Source organism: Haliaeetus leucocephalus, unplaced genomic scaffold, assembly GCF_000737465.1.
Source record: "Haliaeetus leucocephalus isolate CR32 unplaced genomic scaffold, Haliaeetus_leucocephalus-4.0 Scaffold151, whole genome shotgun sequence".
Classification (NCBI taxonomy): Eukaryota; Metazoa; Chordata; class Aves; order Accipitriformes; family Accipitridae; genus Haliaeetus; species Haliaeetus leucocephalus.
In genome coordinates, this window is record NW_010972587.1 from 13,001,839 (window position 1) to 13,018,954 (window position 17,116).

Consider the following 17,116-nt stretch of genomic DNA (forward strand, 5'->3'; position numbering starts at 1 on the left):
CCCCCCAGCCGCCGGGTCTCCCCCCCCCCCCCCCCGCCAAGGTCTGTTTTCTATTTATGGATAACTTTTTATCTCCTCTTCGCATGCACGGAGCTAAACTCCCTGCAATTTGTTTGCACTGTGACAAACCTCTTTCTGACTTGATTCCCCCCAAAACTTCTTGACACAGACCTCTTGTTTCCTTTTGTAACTTCTAGATCCATGCACATACAAATGTGCATTGGTAAACACATGCACATGAGCTTTTCCCCCTCCCCTAGTTTTCCAATATTCCTCAGCAGCTGTGAATGACACTTCCAGCAAACGAATCCCTATTTTCAACATGCTTTCATAGTGCCCTGTAATCTCAGAAATAAGAAAAACCTAGACAGAAAACTTTGAGGCTAAAAATATACTGCTCAAGCTACCTTCTCTTTGTTCATTAGGTATTCTACGGACATGCATATGTATAAACACACATTATTAATTTATGCCTCCCCAGTGCTTACGGTATTTTAGAGGCAGAGCAAGCAGTTTCCACGTGGCACTGCGCGGTGTGTAAGGGGAACACACATCTCATGCCTTCTGGACTTCACTCTGCCAAAAGCCTGAGCGCTTGTCAGCTGGGCACTGTGTTGGATGGACAGTAAATAGTAAACCAGGGCAGTGGGAGGAAAGTTAACAGTTTCTTTGAAAAAGGATGTACCAGTCTTGGTACATTTTTACCCCAAGAAGAAAAAAATAAGTGCACTTGTTCTGCATGTTACAGGTTGATTAGAGGGGTTTCTGAGCTGATTTTTAGTAATTAATTCTTGCAACAGATTTTTAAAATGTCATGAAACTGGGACAAACCTTCTGACTTCTGTGAACGTTACCAATTTTCAACAGCTGAGGACCCTCCCGAATCTCTTTTGTTATTGCCAATGGGTTTTAGTTCAATAAATTGTAGACAGCCATTAAAGACAAGAAAAAATCAGTCCTGTAAGTGGAATGAGCGAGTTCTCATCTTCTGCAGAACCATTCAAATAAGATGCAGCATCAGCGTCTGTAGTTTACTACAGTCCTCCTGTAGGTGTGCAATAAAATCTTGCTTTCCGCCACTAGTAAATTTGAAATTCTTTCCACCACAAATTCTGTGGCACTTGGATGCCTTTGAATGTTGGATATGGAGCCTTCAGTCACACTTGTGTGTGTCTAGCTATTTCAAGCTAGAATTTATATACATAAATTATATTTATATACATAAATACATATATTTAGACACATATATACATATATATAAAAGAAAGAATATGCAATAGCATAATTTCTTGAATCAGAAATTCAAGGATTTAACTGAATGAGTCATAAAAAACATACATGATGACAGTTTGTTCCCCGTAAGAAATCGCAGAAGTATGTATCTAGGTTTCTGAATGTATGTTACCTCTCTGATTCAAATCTAATGAAAGTAATTAAACTGATTTTGATCATCAAGGATTTGATCAGCATATAGTGCTGCTGCTTAGACAAATGGGGATTCCTACACCAGACATCACAATTTAGTTAGACCTTGTAGATCATGCTGTCAGCACTGGTCAGCATCCGTCTCTGGAGCAGCTGTGGCAGAATTTACCACGTAGGTTAGATAACCTGCTGCAATGGATACCCAGGACTAATTCTTTGGACTTTGAATTTCACATAGTTTTGCAAAGACACTGATGTATTTATGCAAGTCCTTTGAAGGATATGCTGACCTTGTCAGATCATGTGGCACCTGAGAGAGAACATGGAAACTATTTTCGAGATTTTAGAAATGTGCACATACAAGTTACTGACTTATTTTATGACCCATGGCTCTTCCGTAAGGTTATTTCAAAGGCACACTGATATTTTACCGAATTATCCATCACTCAGGGCTATAGTACATGCATCATTTACTAAAACTTAACTTTCCCTGGATAATCTACTTGGTCTTTTCACTTTGTTTGTAATCTGTCTTTCCTTAAAAGAGATCTGGAGAGTATCAAGGTGAGGTGCTAACAAAAGAACAGAAGAAAACCCAGAGTTAACTTTCAGAAACGGCCACAGCACTAACACTGCTAAACAGGGAGTTTGAAAGGCCTCCTGCTGCAACCTTTCATTAATATTCAACCTTGATCTTTCTGCATCCTTTGATTTTGTGGCTTACTTGAAAGACTTGATACATACAGGGATCTTTCAAATATCAGTCTGAAGGATATTTATATATATATAAAAATTGTTTATAGCAGTTGTGCTTTAATATAACACAAACAAGTATACCTAAGTGATACTGTTAAGCAAATCAGACGACAATGTTCCCAGAACAGAACCTCTTGAGCTCTCTATGCATCAGGGGTATTGTCATGAGCAAAGAATGAATTTCACCTCTCAGACAGTTTCCAACCAATCTCATTTCTGTCAGCCTCTCTGAAAGATGGAAGACAGTGGATGGATGTGTTAGATGAATTTGAAATAGATCGTAAGGAAGATAGATGTTGTTAACTGGGTCTCTTCTGCAGAAGGCTGATGCCTCAGCTGTGTACTGATGGCAATCCTTGTCAGCACAGATGGTTTGTTTTGACCACGCTATGTCACTTAAATGTTATAATAACAGAAATTGGGTTATTTTGCAGCAGCAGCCAGTTTTCAAGGGAAGTTAAAAGCACATGGGCACTGAGAAAGTTGTAACTGATACTAAGCACAGCAACAAAGCTTAGCAATCTGCTGCGTAGGTGATACTGCAGGACACATGAAAGCTTGCCTGAAACAATCCACCACATCTGTTGGCATGCTGTAATCCAGCAGTACCATGTTTTAAATTTGCCCTGAGGTAAGCAAACTCAATGTAAAAATCTCCTTGTATTTGTCAACATTCATCTTTAAATGTATCACGTAACTGGAAGCCTAAAAAAATAAAACCAGCGTGCACGGCACATGTTTTATCCGCAGCTCCAGCAAAAACAGTGTTTTCTTGTCCCAGGCAGAGGACAGTGAGGACTTTCTTTCAGTCCTACATTGCTTCATTTGCTGTGGAGTTACACATCTGATCCTTCCTCCAGCAAGAGCAGAGGAGGAGGGGGCTGGGGTGGCAGATGTCACCCACCGTGTCCTCGAGGAGCTGATGTGCAGGCACGTGTCCTGCTCCATCCACTCATGGGGTGGGTGGAAACTCTGCCAAGAGATATTGTTGCCTCTGCTGAGATGATATGGTAAATTCTTAAGCTATTTTTTTCTGTTAAAATCTGCCTGTGGCCTTATTTACTAATGCCAGTTACCCTGGATAAATAACCAGCAAGGACTGAGTTGCACCAGTTCATCTGGGGAGGAAAAGAGGGCGGCCATCAGTACTCCATCATTCTGTTGCTATGTTCTTCAAATATTTTTCAGATGTTACACTGCTTGTACAGGACCCCGGGGACTGTCATGGGAAGTTATAGGGGCACATACAATTTTGTAAACCTTCTCCAGGCGCATTTTTACAAAATGGAGATGGGCATGGGGACAGGGGAACTGACTCAGTGGCTGAGGCTTACTGGGAGGTCTTTACACAAGAAGCAGAGGCGAATCCTATGTAAGAAGCTGACTGAGAAAATAGGAGAGCACGTGGTACTCGGCATCTGCTCTTGTGCAGGATGGAACAAGAATGGAAGAAGGTACCTAAAACACTTTGACAAAACTTTTCTGCTTCATGGGCAGCCTCCCAAAACAGCTGCTACCTTCGCCTTCATCTGTGCTTCCCAAGAATGAAAATAAAATGCACAGCAACAGGAAAGGAAATCTGCAGTAACCTTTCAAATCCCCAGGAGCAGGAGTATGCATGAACACTTTATTATGCCTTAAAATTTTTATGTAACTTGAAATGTCTGTGTAGCCTGCAACAGGTCATTTACCTCACGAGTATCTCAAATCCCTTTAAAGCTGAAGACATTAATGAAACTGTGAACCAGAAAACCATTTCTATTGACTTTTGTTTCCCTTGTCTGCTGCTGCTGTAAACATGCTTCTCATTCAAAAGACTTATTTTTGACCCATGCGTTGCACCATCATCTGGCTGAACGGGGAGGAGAAAGTGATAGGACACGGAATAGCGCAGGGGAGGAAGCAGCAGTCTGGGAAAAGCAAGGGAGGAGACTGAGAAAACTGGAGCAGTGGCTATACGCTTGCATTTTTTCAGAGCAACAGATGTAACGTCATCCCCTGACGCTTCCCTTTGGTAACCTGGAGCAAGGGAAAAGACAGATGTTCATCACGGAGAGAGAGGGAGGCAATACCTCCAGGTGGGCTTTTCTCCGGTCCTGTTACCACCACAGCCCAGGATGGACCATCTCTCTGAGGGCTGTTGCAAGACAGGACAATGGTGAGCTGGAAAACGGCAGCATAGGAAACACAGAAGTCTGTAACTTGCCAGAAGATGTTCTGAAATCCCGTATGAACCCTGTAGCTTATGCATAGGATCTGCCCATGCTGTAAAACCGAGAAGCTGCAATGTATTTTCAGAACATTACTGCTGGTCTGTAAACCATTTACCTATACTGCCTGGCACAATTATCACGGGTTGGGTGGCCCCCAGGTTCCTCAGCAGTTAAGCAACCTGCGTAATCAAGTCAAGCTTTAAATTCTCTCACAATCTTTTTAAAAGATCTTATTAAAAACCCCACAAACACAGAGCACAGCATGCTCATACACACAAAAAAGTCAACTTCAGCATTACCCAGAAATTCTTTGCCCAGCATTTATACAAGGACAGCGAAGGCAGTATTTCTAAGCCTCTCCCTTTTTTATGATCATTATACAATAAGATAATTAAGTTCAGCTGAGGTCATCAGTCTTTAACTGAGTTCCCAGCCCTGAGAACAGAAACATGTATCTGATCTGCAGTTCACAGAAAGGTTTTTAACGTTGTTTCCACCCACCACTAGTGTTACAAAATTTCTCTAAGGTGTGTTGGCTGCTTGTTTTTCTTAACCTTTGGAGGCTGTAACACTGTTCCTTCACAAAGCTGAACTCTGCCAAGGCGGCAGGCATATGGCACAAGGTAGTTCAAATAATTTAGGATCAATAATTAAATACAAGACTTACACATGCCAGTTGCGAGCTTAGTCTTAGCTATATTTTTCCTGATATTTGACTGCTGAATTCCACTGCCATAAATGTTTTCTTAAAGGCCTGGACTATTTGAAGCTGCAGAGCAAAAAGAATTGAAAAAAGAGGGATAAAATATGTCAAGGAGAACAACATGCTAACCTTCTAGGACAACAAGTCTAGTCAGGTATAGTGAATCACAGAGAGAAAAATCACAGCTGTGCTTGAAACCACCATCACGGACTTTCCTTTACAAGCATCCGGGTAACAACAGATCTTGGGTTTTGGCTACTAGGATGACTAATACCAATAAATCTGCACAGCAAAGTAGGTCACAGAGTCACCACCTCACCTGCTGCTCCCAAAGTCACAACAGGCTTCCTCTCTTTTGCTTTGATTTCACGTGTTAGTTTGGCACTTGCAATTATTTCATTATTTCAAATAACTCTCCAACATTTTACATGGAGTTTATTTCTCCAACTTGTTCATTTTAGTCAGTGGATTCAGGTGCACAACAAACGGTCCCTGGTTTTACACTGATAAGCAGAAGAGCCTTAATTAAAACGCCAGTTAAAATGGTAGCACAATTACAGGGACAATTTTCTCCAAGCAATGGGCATTCACAGCTGAAGGTAATGATTAAATTTCTACAGAAAAACGTTCTTTATTTTGAACTACTATCAGCCAGCAAAGTACTTGGAATGCATAAATTAGACTCCCCCAGAAAATAATATTCTGGACAAACAATTATTCTAGTGGCAACTAGAATTCTGAGTGGATGTGTCACTTCCCCATTTTGTGGAATTTAATAAAAATGCCACCACAGATAATGGGCCATAAATAGAACTTAGATTTTTCTATTCAGTTAGTACTGCTTCATCTAATGCAAACTATTTGTGTCAAAGTAAGATCTTAATTTTCAGTAGGCATTTAAATAACCTACCAAGTAATAACGATGCAGAAGAAATACTGATATAGACTGTAAATTAAGAAGTGTTTCTTACTTTGTACCTTTGCAGTTGTTTGCAATACTTCTGTAATCCTAGTTGGTCTTTAACCACTGCCGTGATAAATCCAGTGCATCATAGTGCAATGACCAACTGAATTAGTAACTTCTGACGCTTTAGCTGTGTTCCTACTCAAGAAGCACTTTGTGAAAGGCGTCATGCAACCCCCTGAATGCAGTGTAAAGAGCTGATGTGTGGCTCTGAGGCCGGCAGACCTGGAGCCAGCCACACTCCCAGAGTATTTTGTAGCAGTCCCAGGTGATGGCAGCCCACGTATGAGATGTCTGAGGTCTGTCCTGAGCGGAGCTGAAACCCAGAGTGCACCAGCCAGCCCATCAACTGGTAACCCTGACAAGGTCCCTTGTGCTGCTGGTCATGCTCAGGGCAGACCTTCTCCCTTGGCTGCCCTCAAAGCTGCACAGGTACCGCTATGCTCCCCAGGCCCTGATGTTACCCATCGGCACCACGAGTTCATCTTGAAAGAGCGACCGCATTGGGCTTCATCCATGGACAGTGTTATTTTTTTATTTTGGGTACACACAATCTTTTTTCTTTTCAGTTCACTGAGATAATTCTGTAATTTGTAGCTCTATTATTGTAGCTTTTTGTACCGTGTATCAAAATAATGCTAGTGATAAAAATATCATACTTCTCTCAGTGCTGTCATTAAAAATCCATGTCAGCACTCACTGGTTGAAAATGAATAAATAAATGGGTAGATAGATCGGTAAACATTGAAACAAAATTTCTCAAGCCATCCATGAATTTGCCTAAGCCAGACAGTGCCAGCAGCGTGGAGAATTTGGACCTTAGATTTGCAGTCAGACATTAGGGACCACACTGCCCTGGCCTTCAGCATCAGTAAAGCAGCTTATTGAATTGGAATTGCAGAAAGCTAACTTGAAAATTAACTTGATGGTAACCTACTAATTAAAAAGCCACAATGGCGTGTGGCTACAGCTTCCATATGATTGCCACCTACAGGTATTCTTCTCTTCCTTCACTGCAAAAAATAATGCAGTGAAACATGCTGTCTTGGCACTATACTCCAATAAATTCAATCGTTACCATGTAATTCACTGAAGATGTAGCGTCATCAGCTCTCTGGGTACAAGCTACAACTGAACATCTACTGTAAGATTCAGTAAACTGCTACTCACTTGAATGAAGAAAAACGTTAAAAAATTCAGTGGCAGAAAGGCTAAAGATATAAATTCTGTTTAGTCAGACAAAAAAAGACCTGTTTTGTATGATCAGACACTATCTTAGTAGTTAGATAGTTTCTGCAAACAGGAAAGACCTGTAGAGGACATGCTCGATGGTACACCCCAGGCAGTGAAGCAAACCAGTGTTCAGGTTCATCTGGGGCAGCAAAAATCCTACAGCCGAAGGTAGCTTGGGTCTCTGCTGAATGAGGAATTAGTGGGTTTGGTAACCCCAAGCTGCAGCTGAGAATGCAACGTGCATGGCAAGGATGCGGTTGTCTGTCCTTGCTGCCTTGTCTAAGAGGGGGAGCAATAGCCTTCGTCTTTTGAAGGTAATGTACGCCTGGGCAGTGCAGAGTGTCTTCTGAGCAACCTCTCTACACTTGCAACTTTTTTCTCTTTATTTGGAAAGATACTTTTTTTTTTTTTTAAGAAAAAGGTAATTTAATCATAATTTTTAGTGGTGACTACCACACTTGTTGCTCAGATTGATCATCGTCTACTAATAAGTCAATCGCAAATGTTTCCAAATGAAGTACTTAAGCTTATTTGAATTCCTATTTAGTTACTCGCACGGTAATTTCCAGATATGCTCAGTATCTGCAAATATCACTGGAAAATAAAAGAAGCTGTAAGCGCTAGCCATTTTGAGAAAAGCTGAAGAAACCAAAATATTAGCAAAATAGTATAGTCAGAATAATAAAATAAGCTGCTTTTGGCACATTTTGGTCTTACCAAGCGCAGTACTGAAAAGTGTTGAGAGCACTGAGACACCAGGGCATGTGAGGGTGGGTATGGGAACTGGTACACAAGCTCTTGGAAAACTAAATAATAAAATGGTCTTAATTAAAAAAAAAAAAAAAAAAAGTTTTTTACTGAAAACAAGGATCTGATTTTATGAGTGTTTCCCAGTGTTACACAGATGGATGGGTGCAAGTACTGACTGAGAGATGAGTGTTGCTGTCTGGAAAGGTGAATACTCAGTGCAGCCACAGATTCATCTTCACCATTGCTGCCCCACACCATATTAATAGTCTATATATTCACAACATTACCGGCAGAGCTAAATCACTGTGACTAATACTTCAGCTACAGCTGAGGCTTGTAATTATTTCAGAGTCAGAAAGCCATAATATATCCACTCTGAAAACAAAATTATTTAGCATATGCATGTATACAGAATACAAATGATGTTGATATATCTTGGTCCTTCATATTAATGGATCATTTCAATCTAAATGCAGATATTTCTTTTGGCATGCCTTTTGCCGTGTTTATGTGCAGAAAAAACTATGAGCTGATAAATGAAACACAACCACCACTTAAATACCACATACCAGATAAACCCAAATGGATGTGAAGCTCCATTGCAATAAGGTACAAAATAGGTGTATGTATATCACTACCCCAGACATCACCAAAAGCCTATCTGTTCCGGAGAAGCAGGTTCACGCTATATAAAGAGAAATTACAGAAATTTCCTGCTAGAAGTAAATGTTTTTCAATGTTCTACTTTTAACGTAAATGGCCAAGTTTGAACTTTACCAGGCTCAGGCCCCTTTACTAGATTTCAAAGAGGTAGTGAAAAAACTATTTCCTTTTCCTCATTTTCTCACACTTTCATTCAACAACATTTTGTGCACAATTGAGTTCTAGCTGTCTCTCCTCTTTGTATGGGGTCTTTCTACAGCCAAACAAAAACCAGGCTGTTTTTCAGCTGTAGAATTAGGGGGAAAAAACCCCAACAGGAAAAAATTATATATGCAAGCATCATCCCTGAAGCAATTACCTCTGTTTTTGTAATTAACTACATTTCAACCTGACGATACCTAATTAACCAGAAATTTCAACTGAGTGGCCAGGAAACGTCTCAGAGCACAAAACACACGGCGTTTGAACAGACATCAGCAGCGCGAAAAGCACCCGTCTGCAATCAGAAGATGCTCACAAACCACTGCAAACCTCACCGCTGGGACAACGGCCCAGCTGAAGTGGGAGCAGCATTACAGCCAAAACAGCTATCGGCCGGTTTATCCCTAGAAAATAACACTCGTTTGAGAAATGACGGTACATCTTTCTGAACAGGTAGGAAGGCGCTGACCCAGACGCCCACCGTGCGTTAGAAGAGACGCGTTTGCATCCTCCACGCCGCACGAGAGGGACCACGCGACCGGCAGGAGCGAGGGATGGGGAGGGCAGGGCTGGGAGCTGATGGCCACGCTGACAATGCTCTGAGAAGACAGCATGGACGATCAGAAAAGGCCCGGTGTTTCAAAAAGAAGTGAAAAAGTCCTTTTGACATGCCCTCTTGGAGGCCAAGCAAGAAGCTGGGACTTGCATGCAAGGACTCTAAGGTTCTCCCACGCAGGACCTGACAAAGATTAGTTGTGGCTTTGGTATTAATACATATATGAGAAACAACTGATGTATCTTCACATGCTGAATAATCCAAGCAAATAAAACCACATTGTTCAAGCCATAATGTCTCTAATGGTGTTTAGAGGCTTTTGCTAGTACAGTGACTCTTTTTGCTCTCGTACTTAGGAGATCCTGGTGTTTCATTCTAAGGGAAGGAACAAGACCTTTTACAAAGCACTAATGTATTCTTAAACACACTAAGAAAACCCTGATTTCACTAAACTAAGCGAGAGCTTTGCCTCTGACTTCAGTTACACTTTCACCCATCTTACCCGGTACTATAGTAAGGATGTTTCTTATCTTTTACGCGGACAAAATCTTACCAACATGGCCTATGTCAACATGAAAGGAAAGCAGAAGTGCTGCTAAAATTTACGCTAAAATGCAACACAGTTTCACTTCCACGTTTGGCCAAAAATGTAAAACATTTAACCTTTAAAATAAAACCCTTTTAATTATAAATGTGAACAAGAAACAGTACATTTGCTTAGAGTATGCGCTTTTTTTTGATCAAGAATATTTTTTACAGATAGTGTCTGAGTTGTATGAACTTTTAAATGGAATTATAGTATTTTTGGTAAAACACTGCAAAGTCTAAGTGATTCAGGAGCTTCAGTCCTACCATCAAAATAACTTAAGAATTTAAGGGCTGGTGTCTTAAAAATACTCAAGTACAAAACTCTCTCGGAGTTGATCTGTTTAATTCAAAGGGAATTAAAGCTCTGACTCATTGGTAGATATAGATGAGCTTAGGAAAGCTTAGAAGAATTTTCTGTCCCAACAATCTGCCCATTTTAGATGTCTCCTCCCTCCTCACAGGACCAGCTCAGCTTCTGGTGAAGTAGATGCTGTATCATTCTGGCATATTAACATAAACTGGCATCAATTTTGGTCTTTCCCAGTGCATCCAGCTATGATTTAAGCAGATCTGCAACTGCTTTATGATTAGCTGAGCAATCCCAGCAGCAGGGGCAGAAATCTTTGGAGAAGAGCAGAGTGAAAAGCTCGGGACCAGAATTGCTGCAGCAGACTTAGCATAAGCTGTCCCTATTTGTGAGCCAAAATCTTTGAGCACTCAAATAGGAAACTGAGTTCAACTGCAATCAACAGACTCTCTGTAGTATCTCTGTCTTTTTTTAAAGATGAGAATTAGGAACAGCTGAAAAAAAAGTTAGCTGTGTCTTGTTGGCAAATGCAGACATGACCTGTACTTTTAATTCACCGTTGTTCATTTTATAGCAGGTCATTATTCTCATTAATTGCTAAGCTGCTGGCAGATTCCTTGACATTTTGGATGAAAGATCAATCTGGATTTAATAAAGTGATCAAAAGGAAAGAGGTTATAATTCTTTTACTTAAAAGCCTGCCAAACCAATGGCATTGTGCAGACTGACATCATGATAGGCAGTAGCTTATTGATACAGCAGTCCATTTTTTAACCAGGGTGACATAATACAGCTGTTGTCTGGCATGATATATACTTACATCACATGCACATGGCCAAATTTTACTGCAGACTCAACATAGCTTCCTTTCCTGATTCCTCCTAGTTAGAAGTTCAAGGTGGGCAAGGTAGGCAGGAAGGGGTGAGAGGATTTACACAGGTATGTTTTCATCTGTGAACACAGTTCTTTTGTTGGATTTACATGTACATCCAGCAGGACTAACTACAGTACAAGGATGTTTAGGTTCAGGGGGTTCTAGCTTTCCATTCATCATCATCATTCAGAACTACTAAGAAATCTGACAAGCATCAGATCTGAACATACAGGTTTTTAACTTTTTGTTTTCCAATAATCGTGAAGTTTTCTTTCGCTCTCCCTCTCGTGCACCATTCCTGCTTCCGCATGAATACAAACTTCACACCGCTAAATAAACGACACACTTAGCTTCAGGCACATCTGATTGATTCCTTTTTATTTTCCTGGCCCACCTGCAGTTCAGATGGTGCAGCAAGCATGCTCCTTTCTGTAGCCTGGAGCAGAAGAGCTCCCTTGGATGGGGTTAGTCCCGTGGCCCCTAACTTTGCTTTGCTGGCCCTGACAGAGCAGGTACTCGTTTCCAGCAGCACTCATTAGGAACAGCCTTTGACATGAGAGCAGAGCAAGGGGCTCAGATACATGCCTCCAGCTCTGGAATGAGACACACTAAATGGTAAGCTTTAGATTGACTAAGTGCAATTAGCTTTTTCAAGCGACGATTTTTTTTTTTTTTTACAGGTGATTTATCTTGGAGAAATTAAAACAAACCTTGTTTACTCTAAAACATACATCCCATGGCAGAAACACCAGACAGCAGACACTCAGGCTGAACTGAAAAAAAAAAACTGGCAGAAGGATGAAAGAAATGATGACGATCTGCTCCGTGCCGGGCTTTGGGCAGGGCAAGTTGGGGAAAGGGCTGTGCTGCTTTTGCAATTGACTGGGGTATGCTGTTAACTCAGTATAAAGCCCAATGAGTAAATAGAAAGGTTGATTTCAAAGAGCTCTAGGTCAAGCCTCTGCCGTCTTGCTTAGAAGGCAAGTTCAGCCACAACACCTGAAAGGGTATAAATGAGAATACGCCATCCACCTGGAGCAGGAATCAAGCTCGTAGAGACAGGATTTCAGCACAGCGTAACAAATGCTGAAACAAGGAAGTATGTGCAAGGAGGAGGAAATGGGAAACTGCCCAAAACTGCTTCCAGGATAACATGTTCCCCTTGTGACCCCTCGAAAAGTGAACTTTTGCTGAACCAAGTAACTGGATTCCACCAGGCTGCAGAAATATCATCAATCACATGTTGCTGTGAGTAATTGAGTATTTCTAGAAAATGAAATTTAAAAGTAAACACGGTAGAGCTATAGATTCTAAAGCCTAATGACAATCACGCTGGAGTATATTGAATATTTTAAAATTTGGGAACTGAAAAGGATTCTGTGGAAAAGTCTTCTAAATTGTACATTTGATGGTAGCAGCAAGATGCATTAGGAAGCAGCAAGGCATGAAATTGCCTCATAAAGGAAATCACTTTTGTGAAACACAGTAATAAACATCACAGTGAAATTAAAGATAACGATCGGCATTTTTGTGCTACTTTCCACAGCCTGCTCTGACACTTGTTCTGCGCAAATGAATAAGGAACTTGTCTCCACCCAGTGAAACCAAGAAGAAAGAAAATCCTGTGTTATCGTATTTCATTGTGTCTTGGTATATACAGAGATGAAGCACGTGCCATTTTGGGGTATATCTGAACTGACAAAGCAGATACCGTCTTCAGAGAAAGGCTCTCTGCGGCTTTGTGATACCTGCAATGGGTGAGCTACCACCCAGCAGTCAGTCTATCACGTCCCTTTTCTACCAGTCTAAAAAGCCTCCTGCTGCGTGTGGCATATACTGATTTTTTAACCTGCACCCCTGCTTATTGAGTAGGGTTCTCAACCTTCAACTGCTTGAAATGCGACAATTTCTCTGTTAAACAAAATGGGGATTTAATGTGTTAACTGCATGCAGAAGTTTTCAGGATGAAGTCTAGGAACATCTGAGCTACTGAGTCAGATGAGATTGAACTCAGTTCACCATCAAGAGCTAATAAGTGGATTAGATGAGAGCAAATGGCAAGTTACACACAGTTATGGCTGGAAAAATTATTCTCTATGTACAGGTTAGAATAAAAGCTTGATTTGCTTTCATTTGGGACAGTGGTGTTTTAATGGCTGGAAGTACAGTTAAATAACACTAATTAGCCATTAACAAGCACTCTACACCTGCAAAGAGCTCTTCAATAGTTAGATACAGTGAGTTATTCTACACAATATCCTTGCGTTATATGCATTAGTCTCATTTTTTAGTAATGGAAATTGACGTCTTTAGATGAGACACCCCAAATTACAGACGATTATCTTATTTGCAGATGGCTTACCAATAGGCATGTGATGAGTCAATGACAAAATTCAGCTGCAAGTCTTTGAGCCTGTGACTTGGGCTCTTGTCTGGTAAAAACAAAGAGATTAGGAAAGGCAGAAATAAACAGACCGATACATTTTAGCTGATCTGCAGAAGGCTGGAGACTTCCCACAAGTCTCCAAAGTAGTCTTTTGCAAGCAGGGCACCGGTAAGGCTCCTCACTCATGTGTCAAAACTCCCACAGGAACAAAGGGGTTTCCTTCACCTGAACTGCCACAGAAAAGGCAAATATAGATGCAAATCTGTGGGGAGCTGGAAGATTACCTCAACCAGTCCTATCTAATCCACTCTTCAGCCAAATGGCTGCCACCGCGGGTCCCACAGCAGCTAAATTTGCCTTCAGCCTCTTCTAGGTTGTTTCCTCCAGCATCTCAAACCCACGGGCCCACTCGCCATCTCCAGCTGCTTTTGTCCCATACGCCCAGGCGTTGCCGGTACAAGAGGAAGACTTGCCACCCGAGCTGCCCAGTGTCACCTGCGGAAGAAGGCTCTGAGCGTACCTAAAGCACCTGTCCAGCTTAGATCACCATGGCACACTTAGACGTAAGTTATTCTAGACCTAAGTGGAATCTGCTTTGCTAAAACATCTGTTCTTACCAGCTTACCAACTGCCTGGATTCTTCAAATTAGGTGCAGGGACAAAGAGGAACAGTGTCCTTCACCTGAACATAGTATCCCAGTTTTTCCCAAGGTCTTCACTTGATGAAGACCATAGATGAGCACTTGCCATTCTAGCAAAATAAGCAGCCTCAGGGAGGGTTGGCTTGCACTCTGCATGAACAAATCAAACACACAAGGAGAAATGGCTAATTATTATCCCACTTTTTTTCCAAGAAAAAAAACAGTTTCACAAATGTCATTGGCTATACCTAATTTTAAGCAAAACTTAGAGAATACAGATTTTGCTAACTAAAGCTCAGAAAAGGCAAAGACCTGACTTATAACAAGTGCATCTGGGAATGCAGAACGCTAGTTCATTCAAGACAGTTTGGCATAGCTAAAAATAATCCAGTAAAGAACATTTCTGGGATCCTCAATACTTCAACAAAAGTTAGGTCCTATTCTTCTTACCAACCTTAGTAACCAGTGACTAAGTTGGACTGAGGCATGAGAACAGAGATAACTTTGCCAGCCACTTTCAAAACAATCCATGTGAGTTATAACACCAAAAATAAACAGTTACCTGCAGCAGGTTTGGTATGGGCTTCCTGGTTTTATCTAAAGATACCTCACTTTTTGAGAAAAAGCTGGCTTCCTTCAGCCTGATAGATCTCCCATTGTTTTGCCCAATTCTCCCATTTTCCCTCTGAAATTCTTTAGTCTTCTGAAATCAGATTATCTTCTCCCAGGATTTCTACTGGGTTCAGTAAGATGTACAGACAATTCACCACAAAAATTCCTCTGGGCATATGCTAAATATGGTACCTACTGCAAATCTCAGCACGGGTCCAGATCTTCTCAGTTTCTTGGTAATATTAAAGTTCTCATTGCTCTATCCCTCTAGTAGATTTAGAAAAAAAAAAAAAAAAGGCATCTTCTGGCACATCTGAGCAGACACATCTGACAGAACAGAAGCAGAAGACAATGACCCACCTCTTCCTCTCAAGCTCTCTTTGCAGGCTGAGTGTGGTTTGTGCCTCCTCTCCTTGACATCCCGCCCTCTAGCCAACCCACTTCCATAAGCGCCACGCAGCAGCTGGTTGTTAGCACGCCGAGCACTGATGGAGAGTTGCAGGAACAGCGTATACATAGTGCATAAGTGAGAGAGCTGATACGAAGTGAAAGTGTCGTCAGGGGTGGGGAAACCAAACTTTCTGTATAGTCAACACATCTTGCTCTAAATCCTCATTTCTCAACTTCCCCCAATTCCAGAACACAGCTTGTGGACTCCACATGCCTGGATGGACCAAAGAGCATGTGTACATCATAACCAAAAGGCCTAAATCACCAGATACTTGGTTGTTAGGGGTTAGGTTTTTAATACATGTCACCAAGACTTAGCCTGGCTGATTGAAAAGAGTACATCTGAGTTCTGCATGCAAAGCTGACACTTTTCACTTGTACACATCCAAAAAAAGGAAGCGAAACTGTAATACAAATACTGAAAGGAAATGGTTTCATCGCACACATGGTCTTTTGGCCACTGCCTTCACATTTCCCACAGCGTGGGAGCATGTCACATAGCATTAGACTACAGAGAAGAGATTCAGCAGTGAGTCAGGCTAAGTAACTCATAAGGTATACTGCCGGGATTCTCAAGGACTGGATCTAGACTGTAGTTTATCACCAAAGGCTGTAGCAGAGTTCTTGCACATAATTACATTGCTGAGTTTCTAACATATGCCATTCCTCATCCATAGTCTAATGACTTTTCAGCAGAACACAAGCAGCTCCCAAAATGTGTGTCATTCAGATCACGCACAGATCTTCCTTGGGATAAAATAATGAGATTTTTAAAATCGGAGAAGTACATTCACAACTTAAATCATGTTAGGAAATAATCAATTTCAGATGTGACGCAAACATGGAAATTCAGAAAGATAACAACTTTCTATTTTATTTCTGTGAAATGCAAGACTAATTTCTCTCTTGACATTTTCTCCAATCATTCTCCTATTTGGCCATTGCGTAAGAATTATACAAGATTAACAGCACCCCTGTGTTTTTAGTTCCTTACTGGAGGCAGCTACAAAATCTTGAGGGGTCAGAATGTGCAACTGCAAACCGCAATTGCTAATTCTAGGATTTATTCTTGTGCCCCGGTAGCTCAGACTGCAGTCACTTTGACAAGCAGTTGAAAACCAGCTCTGAATGCCATCAGGAGCTCTGTCTTGTAAACACTGTTTTCCTAACGTTGCACAGTTCTCTATGAAGAACAAGTAAATCCCTACGCTCACTACCAGAGAGGAAATTCAGATATTACTTTCTTCTCTTCTCTTTTCCACAAGAGCAGATAAACACCACGCCACTGTCACAGACAGGTCAGGTCAGACCGTGACCTTTCCTACACCAAGAGTAAGAGTTGTCATGGCACGTATCTCAGAAGAAGTACGTGAAGACCAGCTGTCTCCACGCTACAGCTGCGCATGGGCCAATTAATCAATTTTTGACAGGGATTTGGGACAGTTGAGAAGCAGGTAGTTTCCTTAACTCCCCATCCATACGCAGCCAGCCAACATAGAGGCAAGCAGTGGCTAGGGTCCCACACAACCCTTTCAAGGGGACCATGCTCCTGATGTGTATATCCGTGGTGTCGTTTACTTGTCAGTCACTCCTGGCTTGTGTACTCTTGGGTTCTTAGGTCAGGAGGCCTTGATCCCCTGACAAACTTTGATCCCTTGATACCCCTGGGAGAGACGCGTAAGCCCTCCTGCAGGACCGAGGAAGGGCTCTATTGTCCTGCCACAGCCCTGTCAACTCTCGTGATTTTATCCAAATTTCCTGACATTTACAGTTTCTCAAAGCTCCCAGTCCTGG

The 17,116-nt window shown here is 41.5% G+C and overlaps 1 protein-coding gene across 1 annotated transcript in view; it reads right to left on the minus strand.

Moving 5' to 3' along the window:
* Positions 1–15,286, minus strand: part of TMCC3 (transmembrane and coiled-coil domain family 3) — a 74,484-nt gene extending 59,198 nt beyond the window's left edge. The window contains exon 1 of the mRNA XM_010561877.1: positions 15,233–15,286. The gene's annotated coding sequence lies outside the window, so the exon portion shown is untranslated. The remainder of the gene's footprint in view (positions 1–15,232) is intronic.
* Positions 15,287–17,116: the final 1,830 nt, after the last annotated feature.